The sequence below is a fragment of the Equus przewalskii genome, chromosome 20 (genome assembly GCF_037783145.1).
Source record: "Equus przewalskii isolate Varuska chromosome 20, EquPr2, whole genome shotgun sequence".
NCBI lineage: Eukaryota > Metazoa > Chordata > Mammalia > Perissodactyla > Equidae > Equus > Equus przewalskii.
Genome location: NC_091850.1, coordinates 13,357,194 through 13,379,991, shown reverse-complemented (window position 1 = coordinate 13,379,991; position 22,798 = coordinate 13,357,194). Strand labels below are relative to the sequence as shown.

The following is a 22,798-nucleotide window of genomic DNA, read 5'->3' as shown; positions in this document are numbered from 1 at the left end:
CCTCTTGAATGTTTCTGGGATTTCGGTTCCAAGATTCCAGATGATAGGAAAAGTAAATTTGGGGTTTGGTGTCTGACAGAAACTCAGAATTTCCTTTATCAGAGACAGCTACCAGGAATCAAACTGAAACTCCTAATTTAAAAGTGAGAGAATTTAAACATAATCCACATAGGCATTTCCTTACACACTAAGTCACGACTTGACAGGTCGGGGGTTGGGAGCTACACTTCAGAGAAACAAAGCGTTACATTAGTGGTCTCGTGTTATGTTGAAATACATCGCCTCAGGAAACTGGCTCAGGCAGAGAGACGGGTTCAGGACAGTGCTGTATTTTGAAACACTCACTGGTCACAGGCTCAAAGGCAGCAGAAGTTAACTGTGGAAGCAAACTATTTCATTTCATTTTTATTTATCAGCTACCTCTGATAGGAGTTTCATTGCAATAATTCTATTTTTGAGGTGATCCATTGCAAAAGAGTGTGCCAAAAGGAAATTTAACAACCAGACTCGTGCATTTCCAAAAACTAGTACACATTCAGTATAATTATGGTTTAAACAAGGCTTTTTGTTACATTAATTTATCATAATCAACTACCAATTATTACTCCAAATGGAAATGCTGCAAAATAATGCTAGCATTTTCTTTAAACTGCTTTAGAATAGTCATTCTAAGCCTTACCTATGTCTACTTCATTTCGAGGTCAATTTTTCCACATTCTGAAATGGAGGACGATTATTTTGTAAGCTGTAACACAGTGGGATGCTAACAGAATCGACAGTACCCTATAGTCTTAAGGGCACAAGGAAAGCATGCTCTGTGTTTTAAGCTGCCACAAATGCCTCCTTAATTCATAAATTCATAAAGGACACAAACAGAAATCAAACATAATTAAAGAGCTAAAATTATTAAGACACAAGAAAACAACTGACAAGAGGCACGATTAAAGATAAGAATGAAAGATAAATAAAACTGCGGATTGTGAATCAAAATGCTTTGCTGTGCACTTAAGGTTTCCATCAACTTTACAGTACTTTTAGGAATTTTTTTAGCAATTTGGAAGATAATTAAGTCCAGCCCTTTCTATCCAATGAGGCACTGAGCTCTTTATAAACCCTTGGATAAATGGGGGTTGAAGGAAAGACAAAGAAAGAAAAAACTGGAGAGAAGGAAAATACATCTTATGTGTATTGAGTATTTACTAAATGGTTGACAAACTCCCAGGAGATTTTTCTAAGTAGTCAACATGAAATATTTCTAGACAAATTCTTCAAAAGTTTTCAAGTTAATATAGTCACCTGAAATAGAGAACTAAACATGATGTTTTTAAGGCATATACAAGTCTTCAAGGTCAGTAATTAATCTTCTGTATACAGAGATTTTAAAAGTCAGCAAAATTTTTTCTTTTCAATATTGAATTCATGACCTCAGACTGAAAAGAATCCACCTTAGCTATTGGTGATAGTTAGCTGGTGGTGAGTGAAAGAGTGGATATAGAATTTCACCTTGACAGCCACTTCCTCCGAGAAGCCTTCCCTGCTTTCCCAGACCAAGGGACCTCTTCTCAACACTCTGCACTTTCTCTTTGTCACTGTCAGCACATTTGTAATTACTTCTTCAACATCTGGCTTCCTTGATGGACCCAAACATCATAAGGACATAGACCATGTCTGCTTTCCCATTGGATCTCCAGTGCCTATCAAATGACCTGGGAAAAGTAAGTCACCCTAATGTTTGTTTAATGAAGGAACAAACCAATAATCTCAGGGCCTTTTGAAAATAATATGCATCACCCGCATTATATTCTTTTATGTTCCTAAGGAGGGACAAAAAAATTTTGCCATGGTAGGACTAATTTATTTTCTCTTTCCTTAGATGCTCCCTCTGACAAAGGCACAATTGTAGCAATAAATAAATGAATACAATAACAAAACCAGAAAAACCACTGTCACTGTTGTGACCAAATGAATTACAGTCTGTCCCCAGAATAGTTGTTTTTTTGATGAATCATCATTGGGCAAATACTCAGGGCAGTCCTGGTAGAAGGGATTAGAGCCACAGTTATGCCACGAACTTGCCATGTGACCTTGAGCTCGGTTGGCCTGACCTTGCTGAGTTTCAATGTCTTATTCAAATGAGAACTACTGCAAAGAGTTTTTCAGAGGAATTAATAGGCTAAATTACATGAAAGCAGTTTGAAAATGCCACGCGAAATTTTAGGCACTACTTCTGATTGTGTTGGTAAGATTTTGGGGGAGCTAGGAGACTATTTTTAGACTGTTACACACATTTCCAGTTTTAAAAATTGTCCTCTAAAATGGGTCACCTCATGAGCTCGATAAGTAGGCATACTATTTATCCGGCTTCAAAAAGGATATCAGTCTTCAGTTTTGACGGCTAACTTTTTTTCTCTATTTGAAATCTTTTCATCCTAAGTGTGTAAGGATAGAATATCAAGTTGTTATGTTTTAAAGGTTAATCCTATAACAAAACCGTGATGTTTTATTTGCAGATTAAAAACCCTCTATTGGTTCTGTTTACTAGAACAAAAAAACTAAGTGGCAAGGAATTCTACCAAAATTAGCTGATGGAATTTTTCTCAATTATTCAAGATTCCGGGCTTCACCTAAATATAGAAACATTTTAATTTATTTTTTGGAAACTTATGGGATCCGGAAGACAGGTTGTTTAATTGGAAAAGCATTTGCACCGCTGACTCCAACTCATGCTGCCTTCCTTGTTGACCACACACCAAATAAGGACCGTAATGGCCTCTCAGTTTTTGAGAACTATGTTAACAAACAAGCAAAAGCAGTGATGGAATTACCAGACTGAGAAATAAAACTCCTCCCTCGGGAGAAAGAAAAAGGACCCCAAACACCAAGAATCTCTAAGTAACAAGAATCTCATGCATTCAACTTTGGCACCATGAATTTTTCCCACGACAGTGTTCAATATGTCACTAAATCTGGATATCCATTTATTGGAGTCAACATTTGTAAACTTTTCCCATTCCTGGGCACTTACTGCTGACCAGTCACCCAGAGCCCCTTCCTACTCCTGACACTCCTGTGCATTGACTGAATCTGTGAAGCAAACATCACTATGAGAGTATTTTTCTAATTTCTTATTTTACTACGATGTTATCAAGCACTTAGTTGGTATTTATTTGCAATAAGGGCTTAACATATGTTATATTATCCTTACAATAATACATCTACAAGCTTAGCCTTATTTTTACTCTGTTTTACAACTGCAGAAATGGGGGCTTAGAAAGTTGAAGTAACTTCCTATGATCATACAGTCAACGAGTGGCATATCTAAGACCAAAACCGAGGTCTCTCCAACTGTAAAACCTAAGCTTGTGACCAATATACATGTAGAATATACGTGAGTGAAGGGATGAATGGGGGCAGGTCTCTTCCTTTGGAGAGTTAACTGAGGGGGGAAGTTTTGGATTTTCTCAGAAGGAACAGATAACAGGTACAATAGTTACATAATCTTATTTCATCTTAACCAATTTACAGGCAGACATTATTATCACCATTTTATACACGAGAAATCTGAGGTTCAGAGACGTTCAGTAACTTGATTGACACCACAAAGCTGATACATTACGGAGATGTGATTCAAGTCAGTTTTGCCTGTCTCAGATCTTGTCTCCACTGCAGCTGGCTTTCCCAAGCTCTTTTCCATTCCTAATTCTAAGGACAAGGTTGGTTTGTGGGGCTGGGGTAGGACTGAGGCTGTAACAGGGTTCTGTGGGCTCAACTGTGGCAGAGAGAGGAGAGCTGGCCGAGTCCGCAAGGCTTGAGGAAAAGTGATAATGTCAGTATTCGTAAGCGCTGTGTATTTCTCTGCTTCTTCCCTCTGTATATTTCACATAGAAGAGAAATATAAACATCCATCTTACCCATGGCAGCAATTCACTGGGAGCTAAAATAGAAATCTGGGTATTTGCATACCAGTGAAAGAAAGTTTATTTTTGTTATTTTTTGTTTGTTTTGTAACAGGATACATATAACTTAAGGCACCATTTTCTAGCTATCTCTCTCAAGACCACTTAAGAAATTTATAACAGACATTTACACAATTGGGTCATTAACAAGGCAGCAGGGCTGGTTCTGGCTCCTGCTTCCAGGGCTATCACTAATTTTACTTCTATTGGTTCAGTGGAGTTAAATGACTTTCCTAAGTTTGGTAAGTGGTACATAATGTGGCCTTGATTAAAACTCTGGCTTACCTCTAACTTTTAGAGAATAAGCAATTTCTAAATTAGAGAGTTCCTCAATTAAACCGATTGCCTTTAAAATGTAGAAGTAGGGGCTGGCCTGTGGCCTAGCAGTTAAGTTCAGCACTCTCTGCTTCGGCAGCCCGGGTTCACAGGTTCAGATCCCAGGCAGAGACCTACACCACTAGTCAGCCATGCTGTGGTGGTGACCCACACACGAAATAAAGGAAGACCTGCACAGATATTAGCTCAGGGCAAATCTTCCTCAGCAAAAAAATAAATAAATAAAAATAAAATGCAGAAGTAAATTTGAGAAGACACAGCTGTTATTTCATTGGTCAGGTGATACCAAGTACAATCCTTTATTTATAGCAAATTCTGACTTAAACTGGACCTATTTTTGTTTGATATATAAGTTACGAATACTCAAGGGACTGAATTTACATTTGAAAATAAAATAAATTGCTCTCAAAAAAAATCACAACTGTGGATTTTTAAGCACTGTTGGACACCAGATAATGAAATACTTGGGGCAGGAGGTATTTTTCTAGACATTCTAGGAGCGACCCTAACTCACAAAATCCTGAAAGATATGGCCTCATAAGCCAGTCTCCATATGAAATTTTATTCAACAGCTAATCCATCCTTCCTTCTCCCCCTTGCTCCCTCCCTTCTTTTTTCCTTCTGCCCTCCCATCCACTCAACAATATATATTAGGCATCCACCATGTGCCAGCTCTGGTGCCAGAGGCATGCTAGTGGTCAATGGTGAACATAGTCATGCCCAAGGAGAGCTTAGAGCTGAATGAAAACTGAGACTCCAGGCTTATAAGAAATTGGATTACTGGACTGGGCTTACATTTTTAAAAAAGTATCAGGGTAGTAGGAAGAGAACGGATAGAAAATATTTATAGAAATGGAAAATGACTTGAGGTCTTGTTTACGAAAAAATGCATGTAATGAAGGAGAAGGTGATTTTTCAGATGATTAACATTAGAAATAAAACATTTTTGGTAAAACACCTTTCATTGCGCCTGGCCCAGGGGAGGCACGTCTCCTCTAGCAGTCCGTTCTTAATCTCATGTTAAAACAAGAGCACCCAGGAGGGAGAGATCTATGAAGAAGTTCTTATTTCATGCCTCATGGCGAGGGAGGGTCTAAATCAGTGCTAGGTGGCTGAGGATATGAAAGAAAAATGGGACCTGGCCCCTCCTTACAGAGACTTGCAACTGGGAAGACATCTCACCTTGTGAGAACATCTGTGTCACCTAGGGCGGTCAGTGTTTTCTCAATAAAATGTATCAATAGTGCTCACAACATTAAACCTGACAAACCATCCCTTGGCATTTTTCTTTTACAAATAAAAAAATAAGCATGCCATAAATAGGGCAATCAGCCCTGGAACGGTCCAGAATGAGCTGAATTACAGATGTCTAAAACATAAACTGGATGGGGCCTATAAAACTTGTTTCAGAAAAAGATGTAGAATGTGTTTCTGGCCATATCAACAAGAAACTTTCTTCCAAAATAGTATTATGGCAATTTTGAGAAATTCAGAAAAGTTGAAAGACTTTTACAGTGAACCCCTGTATATCTACCACCAGATTCGTCCAGTAATATTTAAGAGGTTACTTCTTAACAGGTGATTATCACATTGGACTTGAGCAATGAGAACTGTCAGGTTAGAATGAGATTCATTTGAATAATATTTGTAGATTGTACCTAATGTTGAACCTAAATTATAAGTCTCTGTGCTTTCCTGTTGAGTCGGTTGTAAAAGGTAGGCTTTGTACAGGCAAAGACAATGTATTTTTTCTATGTGATGTAAATAACATAATAAATATGAATTCCTAAATCTTACTAACAAAAATACTTAATGTAAAAAGTAAATATTAAAGATACATTCAAAGATTATGAATTATCAAAATCAATATCCATTTAAGTGATACAACTGTCAACCATGAGGATTTATTCCACTTTAGTCTTAGGTAATATGTTTTCTGAATTGTTTCATACTGGCTAATTCTCAGTAAATTATGAGTTCAGTCAGGTGGTTAGGAATGAGATGATTGGGAATATTCCACAGTTACTGATATGGTACAAAATATGCTGTAAAATCTATGAATCAGAAGATGTTGCAATAAACGGAACTTTGGTTTTTCTGTGGGTTTAATTTTTATTTCCTTCTGCTATTTTTTAAATGAATATTATATAAATGTTAGGCATAGTGTGTTATGGACAAGAAAGAGACTCTGTTTTGTAATAAATGAAAAAAAATCCTAACATCAATGAAGCTATTCTTCCTCTGCTGTTTCTGATGTGCCTGTGGAAAAGTCAGCCTGCTACCTTCTGAGCTATTTGAGATGCAGGTCAAAGTCAAATGACATCACAAGAGTGACAGAGGAAACCTAACTTTAGTCTCCATGAAACTGAAGAACTCATAAAAATAATGACTGAACATTCTCAGCTCACGGTTGGAGTCGGATACTTGAAAAGGAACCCAGACAAGGAGGAGCAGGCACCCCACCGTCACATCAGAAGCCTGGGCTCTCAGGTGCTCCAAGGACCGGGAGCATCTCAGCTTCAGAGAACGACTCTTCAGGTACATTTAAGGACGTGTGTTTGCCACTCTAGCACAGCTTCACTGCGGCAGTTCAGTGAAAATAGCACATACAGCTATAGAAGCATAGAGTGGCATTTTTAAGATGTTAGTGTCAATAATTTGTTAAAAAGTCCATTATAAAGTGCTCTATATATACGTGGGAATATTATTCAGTCACGAGAAAGAAAGGAATCGTGCCATTTGTGACAACATGGACGGACGTTAGGGCATGATGCTAAGTGAGATAAGTCAGACAAAGAAAGACAAATACTGTATGATCTCCCTTACATGTGGAATCTGAAAAAGCCAAACTTATAAAAACAGAGTAAAATGGGGGTTCCCAGGAGCTGCAGGGTAGAGGAATAAGAGAGATGTTGTTTAAGGGTAGAAACTTGCGACTAGTAGGTAAATAATTCCTGGAGACATAATGCACAGGTTAGTGACTATGGACAACAATATTGTATTATGAAGATCAAACTTGCTAAGAGACTAGATACTAATTATTCCCACTATAAAAAAGAAGGAATAACTATGTAACATGATAGAGGTGTTAGCTGATTGCTACAAGGGCAATCATACCACAATATACAAATGTATCAAATCAATATATTGTCCACCTTAAACTTACACAATGTTATGTGTCAAATACACTTCAATAAAAAAAGAAGTGAGGAGCCAGCCCAGTGGTGCAGTGGTTAATTCCACACCTTCCACTTTGGCGGCCCGGGGTTCACCAGTTCGGATTCCGGGTGCAGACACGGCACTGCTTGGCATGCCACACTGTGGCAGCTGTCCTACATATAAAGTACAGGAAGATGGGCACGGATATTAGCTCAGAGCCAGTCTTCCTCAGCAAAAAGAGGAGGATAGGCGGCAGATGTTAGCTCAGGGCTAATCTTCCTCAAAACAAAAAAAGAAGTGCATTATAAAATTGCTAATACTAAGTAGAATCTAATTACTCCCAAAAAGCATTTATTAATTCAATCCAATTCATAAAAATATGCACAAAAATGGTGACAGTGTTATCTCTGGGTAGTAGGATCATAGGCATTTGTAAACCGTCTTTTCTGTAATTTTCAAATTTTCTACCACAAATAGGGATTCCTTTTATAGTCAGATAAATCTAAATATGTGTTACTAAAAAACTTGAGTAGTCGAGTTTCTTTTTTCCCACCAGGCGTTTTAGATTTTCAGTTTGAGTAGATTTCAACCAAAGGTCACGAATAAAAACTTTCGAATTCCTATTAAATTAAACATGCCTCATAGAGAGTTTACACATTGCTGATTTGTTAAAGGGTCAGAGAGAAGTGCTGGGAAGGCAGATAAGCATACACATCATTTAATGCCTATGATGATAGGATTTAAAATCAAATTAAAAGAAGTGTGATGCAGCCTGCAGAAACTTACCTAGAGAGGACAGAGCAGTCTGCCTCCCAGAGGCAGAAGAGCCATGGCCAGAAAAAAAGCCAAAAGAGAAAGAAGCCAAGCTCTTTATAGACTGAGAGCCCCACTTCATGCCAGTCTGCAAGAAAATGGTGTAAGAGCTAGATGTTTGCACAGCGCCCCCTTGTGAAGAAAGGTTTTCGGGACTGTACCTTCACCCAAAGAAACAGCCAACAGCTTCCACCAGCCATACAGGGACTTTGCTTAGCCTGCATCATCTGATGACTGACATCCAAACCTGACAGAGGATGCATATGTGAGTGTGAGCAACGCACAGACTTGGTATGGTACTTCTCCATTATTAAAGGTGTACGTAAATATTTCACGGGGTTGTATTTCTTAATGGTAATGTTTTAAAAAGAATTTCTCAGAATAGGAAACCGGTATCTATTTTTGTCCCCCCCTTCCCTCAGAAACTTGCTCTCTTGTTCTGATGGACACTGCTTCTCCATTAGACAAAATAAAATTGACTACTGAAAATGGGAGAATATATTAAAAGTCAAATATTGTCCATTCACCTTAAAAATATAGAACCATTTATTTATAAAACGTCAGTATAATTATGAGTGCCATTTGGAAATGTGTTAGTCACCTGAAACTTCAAATGACGGCCACTGATAAAAATATCACCATGTTAACAATGTGAGAACTAGTGGAATTTTTATGTGTTTGAACTAGCTCTTTAATTAGAATAAAAATCTTACGTAAATGATTCCACTGATTTACAATTATCTGGAAAACTGCTCAGCAGGAAAAATTAAATTCTGGATGCTTCCTGCAAAGGTGAAATTACTCTGAAATGTACTACAAAGTATGCAAGAAGAGTTGTGCAGTACCTGACATTCTGATTCCAAACCTGAGAGAGGATGACTTGTTTTCACGTTCAGTTGAACAGCTGATTGGAAGTGAGTGCAGTCTTCACTTTGCCTCTTGCTGGCTATACGACCTAGCTAATGAGGATCATTCATCTCTACTCACTTTCTTCCTCAAGCTCTCACACAAAACATGCTTGTGAACTCTGAGTCAGGTGAGCAAAAAGGTACAGCTGAGCACAAACCATTATTAAAAAGCAATGACAACACGAAAGCATGGCTTGGGTGGCCCTCCATATTCTCCACCAGTTTTTCCAAAATCACTCCAAATAAACATACAGCCATGTACCGCATAACGACATTTTGGTCAATGATGGACCTCATACACAATGATGGTCCCATAAGATTAGTACCATACAGCCAAGGCATATGGTAGGTTACACTGCCTAGGTTTGTCTAAGTATACTCTATGATGTTAGCACGACGACAAAATCGCCTAATGACGCATCTCTCAGAACACACTCCTGTTTGTTAAGCAACACATGACTCTCTAGGGAAAGTAAAAACAATGTGCTTTCATTGCAAACGCAGATTCAAGACAAGTCTCCAAGATCCCCTTTGTTCCAATCAAACTGTCATCACTACTCAAGCGACTACCATCTAGAAATTCCGCTGTGGCCTCTACCAAAAGTTCACACTGTTCATTGATAAGCATCATTGTGTCCATGGGGAAAAGAGAACGTGAGGCAGAGAAGGAAGGAACGAGTACGTGTAGGAACCAACCCATATTTAGATCTTGTGCTTTCACATAGGCTTGTAAGAGACTGACACCTCCCAGTTAAATCTCCAGCCCTGACATTTTCCCTGATTTCCAAAATAGCATAGCCACCTCCTTCTTGGACATCAGCATTTGGATATCTATGCTGTCTTAGGTTGAATTCCTCCCAGGAAGACTCTGCAAAGTTTTGGCGTGGGTACTTTATTTGGAGAGGAGGCAGGAAGGAAACTGTAGGAAGTTAGGATTTGGGAAGTGGGGCAAGAAGGGAGAAAAGTCAATAAAGTGTGTGCATAAATAAGCAGGTGACCACGGTGAGCAAATGGAACTCAGTCTTCTTGGGGACCCTTTGAGGGACCACATACACATGGCTCGGGATTGTCCGCCTGAAGAATGTGGAATGTAGAGCGTGCGAGCACACCCGGGTCCCTCAATGTTTGAGGATTGCCCCGGGAAGTTTTAAGTCACAAGCCCTTCTGGGCGGCCTACACACAGTCTAGTGAGCTCCTTTCTACAGAGGAGGCCTCTAGGTGCTTCAGATGAGAAGGTGACTGAGCACACAGGAATTGTCCACTACGGTCACCCATGAACTCTGTAGTGGGTCAAGGGGAAATGGGGTGGGGTTTGAAGCCTTTGCCACAAATAGGCCTCTCAAACTTCAGATGCTTGAACTGAACTTTTGCTTCACGTCTCCATCACCCTACCCCTAAATCTACTCTTCCCTTGTCTTTCCCCAACTCAGCAAATGAAAACACAAGTTTTTAATTTTTTCAGACCAAAACGCTTGAGTCATCTTTGACTCATTTCTTTTTCATACCCCATATGAAAATCCATCATCAAATACTGTTAGCTCTGTTTTCAAATTGCAGCCAGAATCTGGTCACTTCTCAACACTTCCACTGCCACCCTGGTCCAGGTCACCACTGTCTGTTGCCCAGACTATTGCAGTGGCTTCTTAACCATTTTCCCTGCTTCTGCCTTCACTCCAAGGTCGTTCTTTACAGAATACTCAGAATGATCCTTTGAAAATGTACTTCATTTCTCTACTCAAAACCCTCTACTAGTTTCCTACTTCACTTGGGATAAAATCCAATCTCCTTACCATAGCTTATAAAAGTCCTTTCCTATCTCCCTGACCTGTTTTCCTTCTCCCCTCCCCCCTTGCTTACTCAGTTCCCTCCATACTGCTCTTCTTCCTGTTCCTTGAATGCAATGTGCCTGCTCCTACCTCAGGACCTTTGCACTTGCTATTTCCTCTTCCTGAAATGCTCTTCCTTCAGATATCTTCATGGTCCTTTCATTTTGTTAAGACTCAAATGTCAGTTTAATAGAGAGGGCTACCTATTCTGACTAATCAATCTAAAATAGCACTGCCATCATTCTATTTCTTGGCCTTGAGGATATCACGCTAAGTGAAATAAGTCAGACAGAGAAAGTCAAATACCACATGACTTCATTCATATGTGGAAGATAAAAAAAAGAAAAAAGTAAAAACAACAACAAAAATGTAGATACAGAGAACAGATTGGTGGTTACCAGAGGGGATGTGGGGAGGGCAAAAGGGGTAAAAGGGCACACGTGTACAGTGACAGATGGCAATTAGACTTTGGATGGTGAACACGACGTAGTCTTCACAGAAATCAAAATATGATGATGTACACTTGAAATTTCTATAAGGTTATAAACCAATGTTACCTCAATAAAAAAAATAAATAGAAAAAAAATGAAGTTCCATTAGAACAGAGACTGTTTTGTTCACTGCTGTATACTAGCAACTAGAATAGGGTCTGTTAGTGGCAGAGGTTCAATTCATATTTGCTAAGTGGATGAATTCACTGGTCTAACAGCCTTAAGAGATAAACGTTGATACTTACTAATCAAATATTTACTAAATACTGTGACTAGTATTGTCCTGTAACAAGTATCAGCAGCTGCTGCTCTTCAGCAGCACTATATATCCGATGAGGAGGAGAGAAACTGTGTCCACTGCATGGTGCAATCGCTGGAGTTCAGAGGGGAGATTATTATGAACGGCTTTGTTTGTTAGTGCTGGGGAGTCGATTCTGACTCCTAGCGACCCTGTGGACAGCAGGGCGGAACCCTGCCTGGTCTTTTTGTGCCACCCTTTCACCTTCCAGGGCTAGCTCAGAGAATGCTCCACTGCTATTCATAGGGTTTTCATGGCCAATTTTTTTTTTTTTAAAGATTTTATTATTTCCTTTTTCTCCCCAAAGCCCCCCAGTACATAGTTGTATATTCTTCGTTGTGGGTTCTTCTAGTTGTGGCATGTGGGACGCTGCCTCAGCGTGGTCTGATGAGCAGTGCCATGTCCGCGCCCAGGATTCGAACCAACGAAACACTGGGCTGCCTGTAGCGGAGCGCGCGAACTTAACCACTCGGCCACGGGGCCAGCCCCTTATGGCCAATTTTTTCAGAAGCGCCCAGCTCCTTCTTCCTAGTCTGTCCAACCTGGAAGCTCCCCTGACACCTGTCCACCATGGGTGACGCTGCTGGTATTTGAAATACCAGTGGCATAGCTTTCAGCATCACAGCAACATGCAGGCACTACAGGATGACAACTGATAGACGGGTGGTACAGTTCCCTGACCGAGATTTATGAGCAGTGGTAGTTGGAAAAGAAAGGTTTAGACTGGACTGGGAACAACTTGCAATGTTATGTTAGGAGCAGGTCCTTTGTTCCATTTAAAAGTGAAAAGTCATCAAAGGTTCTGAACAAAGGAATGAAACAATGAAAGCAGAATTTTAGAACAATTCCTATTTGATTCTAGTCCACCAGGATTTGAGCAAGGAAGACTGGAGCCAGGGAGACAGCGTCATGAATTTTTCCCCCTCAAATCTTCCTTTCTCTCAATATCCAAGACACTGGGTTTTTCACACATCTTTAATGAGGTATAATTGATAGAAAAAATTGCACATATTTAATATATACATTCAATGTTTGCACATTTGTATATACCCATGAAACCACCACCACAATCAAGGTAATAGACACATCCATCACCTCCAAAAGTTTCTTTGTGTCTCTTTGGCTTTTGGATTTTGTTTTTGTTTTTCTGTGGTAATAACACAACGTAAGATCTACCCTCTTGACAAAGTTTCGAGTGCACCATAGAGTCCCGTGAACTGTAGGTACTGTGTCCTACAGGAGGCCTCTAGAACTTAGTCATCTTTTCAACATACTCTGTACACTACTGTATCATTCCTTATTTTTCCAACTCAGGAAGCTTTTTGTCCTTCCTGGGAATGTTAACTAACACACTTTAGCTGAAAACAGGTCTGTCCATGGTTTCTCTGGAATTGGAAGTGACCCCACAACAGGTGCAAAAACCTCAGATCCACTCTCTTAAGGGTATCTAAGAACTAATAAACAAATTAGTGAAAAAGGATAAGGTAGGACACAAATGTGCTCTGGGTTATCTGGTGAGAAACAGTTATGAGTAAATGGGAATAAACAAGTCAGAGGCATCCATAGTGACCTGCAACCATTCTCCACTTCTTTCCCTTGTGTCTCTGTGGGGCATCGTGCATATGGCAGTCTCCCTTTCTCTGAAGAAGTCTTGAGAAGACCAAGAACACTGTACGGTCGGTGCTCTCCTGGGCTGTGAGCTTCCTGAGGCCATGATCCCCGTGACTGCTGAGCGAGTAGCAGTAAGCAAATGTGTGCTAAATGAATCCCTCACACTTCCAGGGAAATTTCATTATTTTGCTCTAAATTCTGCTATTTCTTCTTGTAATGAATATTTAATTCTGTTTTGTTCCAGAAAGGATTCAAGACTTCTCTGTTTCCTCTGGTAATTAGTGTAAACAAGCCACATCATCTGTCTCTCCACCTGCCCAGTGGACAATTGCTAAGGCTTAAAATGGTCACGGTTATACTTGCACCTTGATACGATCGAGAACATTTCATGTACATAAACCAGTAAGCATCATCTGAGAATAGAAGCTAGCTGACTTTAGAATGTCTGACATATCTTTACAAACAATTGCACATGACTGATTGATCCTGTTGAAAAAGCCAATTTGATTCAAAAGTTAAAAATGAAGAGAAAGTTGTATAGGATAAAATTAAGTCATTGGGGCACTTTGATGGCATTGCCTAGTCTCAGTTCCATCTTTTCACTCAATTCATCAAATTCTTTGCCAGGTAAACATATGGATACAGTCAATCTCTTAGGCACTGGGATTGAAGCTCTGAGGACACTGTTAACAAATCCATAGTGAATTATGAAAGAGCTTACTCCACACTGCTCAGACTCTGTGCCTGTGCTCAGGCTATGTCCACCTTTTAGACAGCTTTTTTCCCCAGAATTATTAACAACAGCCCCCATGCTAACACCAGGTATCTTTTTACAAAGTAGAAAAGGAAAAACCACATTTTTAGTAGATAATTCATGCTGCTACAAAAATCACAAGGAAAAGCTGAACCGAAACTAGTAACAAGCTTTTGCTTTGTGCCCCACGATTGGGACACTTTTGCCTATATCCTTTATGGGACTTCCTCCAATATCTTGTGCAAGACCATTCCTGAGGAGTTCCATGCTCAGGGCAGAGTCCACTTGAGTGTCCTTCAGTCTCCTATTTCTGTCTCCAGCCCCAATCCATACACACTCGGTGAGGTCCATCTGCAGGGCAAGGCAGTAGCAGAAGGCAGACTTTGCAGAGAGAAAGGATTAGAGGAGTGAGCAAGTATGTGTGTGTGTTTGAGTGTTTGAGTGAGAGTGTGTGTGCGCGCGCCCGTGCGTGCGTGCGTGTGGCATGTCTCCTGATTTACCACAATCTAGGGAGCTTCCAGGGAAGCTCTGTGCTAAATTTCAGCACGGCCGGCCTTCCAAGCAGGCAGCTGCTTCCCTGCCCTTCCCTGGCCTGCGTGCTCCTCTTCCTGCCAAGTGCCAGGCAACTCAGCCACAACACTGAAGCCGTGACCCATCAGCCGATTCTACAAGCCTGAAAAGTCCTCTACTCATGTGTCTGCCTAGCACTCAATAATTCATTTAAATGGATTTTCCCATGCATAAAATAAGATACTTTTCTTATAGCCTGCTGACTTTTACCAGCACTGACCTAAGAATCATACCAAAAAAAAATTGCTGTGAGAATGCTGATATAGTTTTCTGTTTGAGTAACATTTATTTTTTATGACTATATAAATGATGAATATTCATTATATAATATTTTAGAAATGCAGAAAAGTAAAAAGAAATATCATCTACACTCAGAGATGACTATTGTAAATCCTCTGGCTCATTTTCTTCCTTATTTTTATAGGTATATACACATATTTATGTCTCTAACTTTAACGTTCATTTGGGATCTTAGGGCATATGATTTTGGATTCTGCTTCACATTTCATGTTTTACTATAAGCAATTTCCCATATCATTTTAAGTTATTTTAAAATATTTTTAATGTTGATAAGATTCTATGGTGGAGTCTAATATCGAAATTTATTTAAACATTAGCTTATGTGGAAGATTTAGAACATATGTAGGTTTTCAATATTCTAAGTATTTTTGCAGCAAATATCTTTGAAAGTAAATCTTTTTAATATCTCAAATTACTTCCTTAATCCAAATATCTATAAATAGAATTACTGAATTAAAGGGTATGAGTATTTTTGAGGCTTGAGGCTCACGATGACTTTTACTCATTTTTATGAAATAAAGCCTTCAATCCGCTCAAAAATCAATGTAACAGCTATACTTGCATGCATTATTTTGACTTTTTTAAAGATTAGTAAAACAAGATAATTGAAAACTTGTTATTTACTATAAACAGAATTCCCACCACACGAAAATTGGTCAGAACCTAGAGCAACAAAAAAAAAGGGATTCTTCTTTTATAAGATGGAAAAAAACCTCTACCATATAAATCCTTAATTTTGGCCACATTTTATGAAAAGGCCAAAAGCAGACATAAAAAAAAACCCATATGGCTATTATCATAGTAACACAGAGTTGGTCAACCACTTCAAGTTCTTGTGGCCAGTGAGGTCACTGAAGCTGCAGGCTGACATTTCTGACAAATTATGCACATTGAAGTCACATTGCTCTACTTGCGGCAGTTTTTCATAATTATAGTGTTCTGTTTACAAAAAGTCCTTTACTTAAAAATACCCTTTTGTGCCCCCTAGTGTTTAAATTCATCAAAACTTTTGAGTTCATTTCTTCTAAACTACAGTTGAACACCACTGCATTCCCATTTATACCAAGTGTTTATCTATACCGGAAGGGGCCCAACATACATATTGTTCCAAAATTGTCAATGTTTACTTAAATTTTTTCATTTCAAAGGTAGCTACAGCAGGGACTGGAAAACTACCATAGGGCAAATCCCAGCCACAACTGTTTTTGTAAATAAAGTTTTATTGGAACATGCCATGTGTATTTACGACATATTGTCTATGGATAGCTGAATTTGGTCTACAACTGCAGAGCTGAGTGGCTGCCAAGAGACTTTATGTCCTGCAAAGTCTAAAATATTTACTCTCCGGTCCATCAGAGAAAAAGTTTGCTGACCCCTGGGCCAAAGAATCTCTCTGGTACTTAGACTGGAAGAGGAAATAAAATACAAGTATTTTTCTAAAGAGGTCATACCATTTTACAATGTCCTTTAATTCTACTCCTTTCCACCATCCACTGGAATACCACTTAAAACAAAGAGAGTTGTAGGCCAGACGATCAGTTTTGTGGTTCAAGCATCAAATTTATGTTTTCTCAGTGAAAACATCTGTAACCTTTGACTTTTGTAGTGTCTACTCAGGGCGATAATACTGATTCCATCCTGATGACCTTGATATTGATCTGATATATTGGAGAGAACATAATGAGATCAAAGTTCTTTACCCATCAAGTTCAGGGGACCAAGAAATTTCTTGCCTCCTGTCCTACATCATCTCTTATTGATTAGCTAGAACTTAGACTAGGAGGAGATCTGGTGTCCCTATCGCTCTCTTTTTTTATACATTTAATAATAAAGTTTGCAATTACTTTTATAAACACATACAGTCTTTATAGAACAAAGTAAACATACCATTTATAAATAAAATGGAGTTTACCTCAGTTTTATGCTTGATTCAAATCTCACACAATCACTTCTTTCATATATGTATGAGAGCACAGTGCACAATAACGAGGCTATAGTCCTCTGAGGGCAACATAGCAGGCCATCTTTCTTCCTCAGTACAAACCCCCTCTTCCTAAGCCCCTCTGAAATCTTACCTTCTCTCTTGTGTATCTAGAAGCTTTATTCAAATTTCCTTCTTATGTGAAATGGTTGATACACAGTTCATTAGAACTTTTTTTAATGTGGTTTCCAGCAAGTGGATCTATTTTATTGCTTTTTAACATAAAACTTGACTTCTGGTTCAAAATGGTCACAGCCATTCCTTTTTCAAAGATACACATCAGCAATACCTCAGCAGACATTTTGCACAATAACAGAAGAAAACACAAAACTAAGGGCTTCTTCACTATCCTCCTTGTATTTCCCTCACTCTCCCAATACAAACCGCTGCCTTGCGTCTGACGCAGAAATTATTTAAACATAAACCCAAATACACACCCCGCTTGGACTTACTTTATGGAATCACATACTTAAAACTCTTGAATCAAATAACTTAAATCCGCAATGTTACCTTTCACGTATTTGCAACAAGAATTACAACAACAACAAAATGCACAGTGAAACACATCATTTTTCATGCCCAACGTTAAAAGCAATTAAAATAGAACTCAGGAAAAAAAGTGAGACCATACCTCTATTCCATAAGCAAAATAAATTATTTCCAAACTTACCTGCAAAAGAAAAGAAAAAAAAAGCAATAAATCTCAAATCAGAGTGCATTTTAATTACTTGTCAGTAAAACTGTGGTACTAACATAGTCAATTCTTAATTATCACCGTGTGGATCATTCTCTGTAAATAATGCTAGTTCTTGTAGATGCCAATAGGGCTGGCAGTGAAATCCTCTAAAGGCCAATTTTCACCATGAATAGAGTCCTTTTCCATACATAGTCTAAACCTAGTAGATGAGCTTTTAGATCTAAAACTTAATTCCCTGGACCCAGGAAGTCTGTGCATTACAAAACGTATTTTGGGGAATAAATACAAACAACAGGGAAAATGCTTCAGAGTCAGACCACCTGAGGTTAAATCTCAGTTCTACTACAGCCTGATAACTCAAGTCATTCTACACCCCTTGAAACTCAGTATTCTACACCCCTTGAAACTCAGTATTCTCGTCAGTAAAATGAGGACATTATATTTACCTAGGTAGAGTATTCCAAGCATTAAGTGTGATCATGTTGCAGAAGCTCAATTAACATTAATTGCCTTCTTGCCTTCCTGTAAGCTTCATTTCATCCCAATACTTGGAGAAGAATAGGTGTTTAGTGTAGTGTTTAAAGCACAGAAGAGCTTTAGGCAATTTAAAATGGCTAGAAAAGATAAACAAATTCTGCATTTTCCTGTCTTCACAATGTGACCAAGTTGGTTTATAGTAAATATTAGCCATCTTCTAAATGCTGAGCAATTTATTTTCCACTGTAAGTTTAAGCATTTTGCTCCGAGTTCCAACAATTCACTGAGAGTACAGCAGTCTCTGGCATGGCCTCAATGTCCCATGGATGCACTGCATCCCCTATGACTGTCCCCATCACTCTCTCACCACAGTCTCACCAGCCTTCTCTCCACTCCTGGAAACAGGAAGGATGCTCCAGCCTCGGGGCATTTGCATTTGCTGCTCCCTCTTCCCAGGAATCCACGCTGTGACCTCTCCCTCTTCAAGGCTTGCCTCAAGGGGGCTCTTCCACTGAGAACTAACCTGACTTCTCTGTTTAAAATTCCAACCAGACTCTCCACCTACTTCAAACTCCCCTCCTTTGCGCTGGCTTTTCTCAGCACTTCTAACCTTCTAATACATTAAACAATGTAATGCAACCCACGATGTTTACTGAGTCTCCCTGCCCCTAACACCCTATATAAGCTACACAAAAACAGGGGTTTCTGTGTGTATTGTCCACCGTTGAATACCCAGGAACTACAACAACGCCTGGTAAGTAGAAGGTATTCAAAACACATTTCTTAAAGAATGAATACAAGTATTTTTACTTATTTACATATATATTTACTTAAATGTTTTATTTATATACATATATTTATTATACAAATAAGTACTTGCATATTTATTAACATAAATATTTAATACTGAATTAAAATTTTAGCTAGAAGTAAATCATTTCACTTTTACTTCATTTTGCTGGCAGAATTTGTGGCGGTCCCTAAGAGCTGTTGGCTACTATTTCCAGCTGTCCACCTACCAGGGACATGGAGGGGCACCTAATGAACCTCTTGTGATTGAATGGGGCCGTGTGACCAGTTCTGGCCAACGTCATGAATCATGAGCAGCCAAGCACTGAATTGCTGGTGTGAGACCCTCTACCCCTTCCCCTCTCTGCCAGAGAGACCAGCAAAGTCCAAGATGACGACTCTCCGTCAGCGTCTGTGCTGGAGCCTGGCTGCCGTGGAGCAAAGCCCTATTTGATGACATGTAGCATGGGGAAAAGGCCAGCCTTTGTTGCTACAAGATTCGGAGCTTGCTTGTTAGGGCAACTTAATTCAACCCATTGTGACAAAAACGAAATTATCCACATATAATTTAAAAGTTAAATTCAAAGGCTTACAAAAAAACCTTTATTATCTGGATCCATTCTGAATGCCCTTTCCCAAATCATTTTGTTACTGCTGGTACTTAACTCTGTAATTCTAAGTAATATGCTTACATTGTTGTTTCTTCATTTTGAAAATTTTAGCCATTATCTACTCATTTCTTGTTATATTAGAGAAAGATTTAATTCTCTAATACTGATCCCTCTTCCCTTTCTTTCATCTAGTTAAATAATAATTTTTAGTTAAATTTATAATCACTATTTGCATATATTTACTATATAAAACTTATTACTACATACATACTATGATTATATTCCTCTTATGGTATAACTTTTGTCTTGCTTGATGTTACTAATTGCCTTGTTTTTTTCACATGTGCAATTTCCTTTTGTATTAAAAAAAAATTTCCTCCAAATGGTAGCTTATATTTGCCATCTCTCTCAGATGATCTATCAAATTGGATAATCTATCAATTCCATTTTCTCCTCTTCAGCCTCCTCCTCAGGGCCCTCTACTCTCTTCCTTCAATCAATCAGTATTTCGGAGCTAGTTGCTTTCTAGGCCTTCCAGAAATCTGACGTCCTGACTTCTCTCCATGGTGTCCTGTGTTGATTATTGCCCCCCATGACTTCCTCTTTAACACTTTGCTCCTTCTCTGGTGGGTCACATTTTACATGAGCTTAAGTGGCAAAAGCGTGAATTGGATTTAACTTTTTCAGATCCTGTGTGACTAAAGATGGCTTTATTCTGTCTTTAGCTTTGTTGATGGTTTCACTTGTTATAGGATTCAATGTTGAAAATAAAATCCCTCCAAAATATTGAAGTCCTGGCTCCAGTGTATTCCAGCATCTCTGATTATTTTTCAGTAATCTGACATCAATCTGATTTTCATTCTTTTGAATGTGATGTCTTTCCTTTTCTTTCTTTTGAAGCTTTTAGGATCTATTTACTGGGAGTTAAGAATTTTCTGAACATGTGTCCTTTATGGGTCTTTTTTCATTCCCTGTACTGAGCACTCCAGCTTCCATTTTGACCTGAAAAATTAATTTCTTTCAGTTATGAGAAATTTTCTTAATTTACTCACGTTTGTTTTAAAAATAGCTGCTTCTCCTCACTGCTTACTGCTTTCTCCTTCTGGAATGACTCTTATTAAGATGTTGTGCTTCCTACATCAATTCTCTCTCTGACTACTATTTTCTCTCCTATTTTTCATCTCTTTGTCTTTTCTTGCTGATTTTTTTTTTAACCTTCTCTTCCAAGATTGACTATATATTGTCATTTTGGCAGCATACATTTTTAATCTCCAAGAATCCTTTCTTATTCTTTGATTTTACCTTTATCATAGCACCCTGTTCTTGTTTTATGACTATGATATCCTCTCTTTTCTTTCTGAAGATTTTATTCTTTAGTTGGTTTCCTGATTGGCATTGACATATTTTTTCACTCCCATACATTGGCTCTGTTTCCTCTGGGTTCCATTTTTTTCTAGTTATTTGCCTTGGTCTCTTTAAGTGGTTGTCCTAAAACTTATGATGACACTTAGTTAGCTACTCACATTTTTAATTGAAGCACAAAAAAGCATGGCTGAGCTCACTGTGTGTTGGATTTCAAAATTGGGAGACTGAATGAGCAGCCAGCATCGGAAACACCAAAATGTCAGAATGTGAAGATCTTCTCACTGAGACATGTTTACTTTTAAGAAAAGCCTGGTAATCATTGGCCTGGGGTAAAGTACACCTGACCGCTTTCATTTTACGTGGAGGGTGAAGAAGGAGGGTGAGGTTTCAACATTCCTGAGGCCAACTGTACCGGATACTGAAATGCACCATCCAGATCCCTCTCAGCATGTATTTCTCCAGTAGAGGGCGTACCATTCTCATCCAAGACCAAACCCCCTTGATGCAGAGCAGCTTGCATGCAATGGCTGGTTGATGGAAGGAGGGAGGTGGTACAAGGGCCTAGACCCTTCCTCTCAGTTTCAGATGCCTCAAGGGGTCAGCTGAGGCCTCCACTGAGCCTTTACTCCTCCCCCTCCCCTTCCTCCAGAGGAGTCTATCCTAAGAGCACTTCCCCATAAACATCCTGCTCGCCAGCTCACAGCCCCCTTCCCAGGGAATCTGACCGCAACACAGGCAATCCCTTCATCCCTTGTTCTAGCTCCACACTGCAGCCCTACAGTGTGCTTCATCCGCTCCCTGAGTCCTGAGCCTCTCCAATAACATTTCTTCAGAAAATAAACTTTGAGTATTCTGTGGTCGGGGCTGAGGGTGGGAATCATCGGGGGTGGGAGAGGGAGGCAGCCTTTCTCCTATCCCCACGCCCTTCTTTTTAAATCCTTCTATTTAATTAAGAAGATATAAGCACTATAGTCAATTCACCACCATTAATCAGAAGTCCACAGTCTTTAGATTACTGGTGCAATTGCTCTTCTCTATTAACATGAATCAAAAACAACTTTATCTATTAAAAGCAGAAAAGGGCATGAGAACATTTCCCAAATTGTTGAGTGGAATACTCATTTTTGCAATGTTAAGTGTTTGTTACAACAAGAAAAATAAGGAAAAAACTACGCAAATAACTTGGACACTGTTGGCTTGAAAATTTAAAGGAAAAACATGTTTTTATTGCAGGACTTTTAGGAGCTTTGGATATAATAATTGGAATGTGACTCTTCTAGAAGATGGAGAACATTTGCAGAATAATTAAGCCACTCCTCCCTGGACATCATTAATATCAGAGTAAGCCACCTTTTAGAATGCTACCTGGGAATTGCTTCACAAGGCATCTTCAACTAAGTTTTATATCAATCACAGTGTTTCTATTACTCCTACAAGAATTCTTCTACGTTAAGGGGAGAGGTAAAATGAATTGCTAATCACTTGAAAAAGAGCATGACTGTACTGAGGAATAAAACAGGTTAACTCACTTTTAGGTGAGTGCTTTACCTATTAGATTAAATTGCCTGCTAAATTAAAATGAATCATAATATTTGAATTATGATCATTTAATGTAAAATGTCTTCTCCCGGAATATTCTACACTAGAAGTCAGTTTCTCACCATCCTGAAATTTGTTCCAGCAATCTGTGCATATTTTTAAACATCTTTGTATCTCTAGTTTAGCTTGTGCCAAATTGTTCTCTGTGGAGCACCAACCCCAATAGATGCTCTGAAAACAAACAAATGAAAAAGTTCCATATTTAATACAGTTTGGGATAACCTACATATGATATTTCTTTCTTGGAGACTTAAAAT

The 22,798-nt window shown here is 38.9% G+C and overlaps 1 protein-coding gene and 1 long non-coding RNA gene across 24 annotated transcripts in view; one reads left to right on the top strand and one right to left on the bottom strand.

Moving 5' to 3' along the window:
• PDE4D (phosphodiesterase 4D) overlaps positions 1-22,798 on the bottom strand; it is a 1,369,870-nt gene that overhangs the window by 332,588 nt on the left and 1,014,484 nt on the right. The gene's annotated exons all lie outside the window — the stretch shown is intronic.
• On the top strand, positions 6,570-20,368 carry LOC139077920 (uncharacterized). Its single transcript, XR_011530571.1, has 4 exons — positions 6,570-6,830; positions 13,417-13,529; positions 13,643-13,800; positions 19,143-20,368. It is a non-coding gene; the product is annotated as an uncharacterized lncRNA (long non-coding RNA).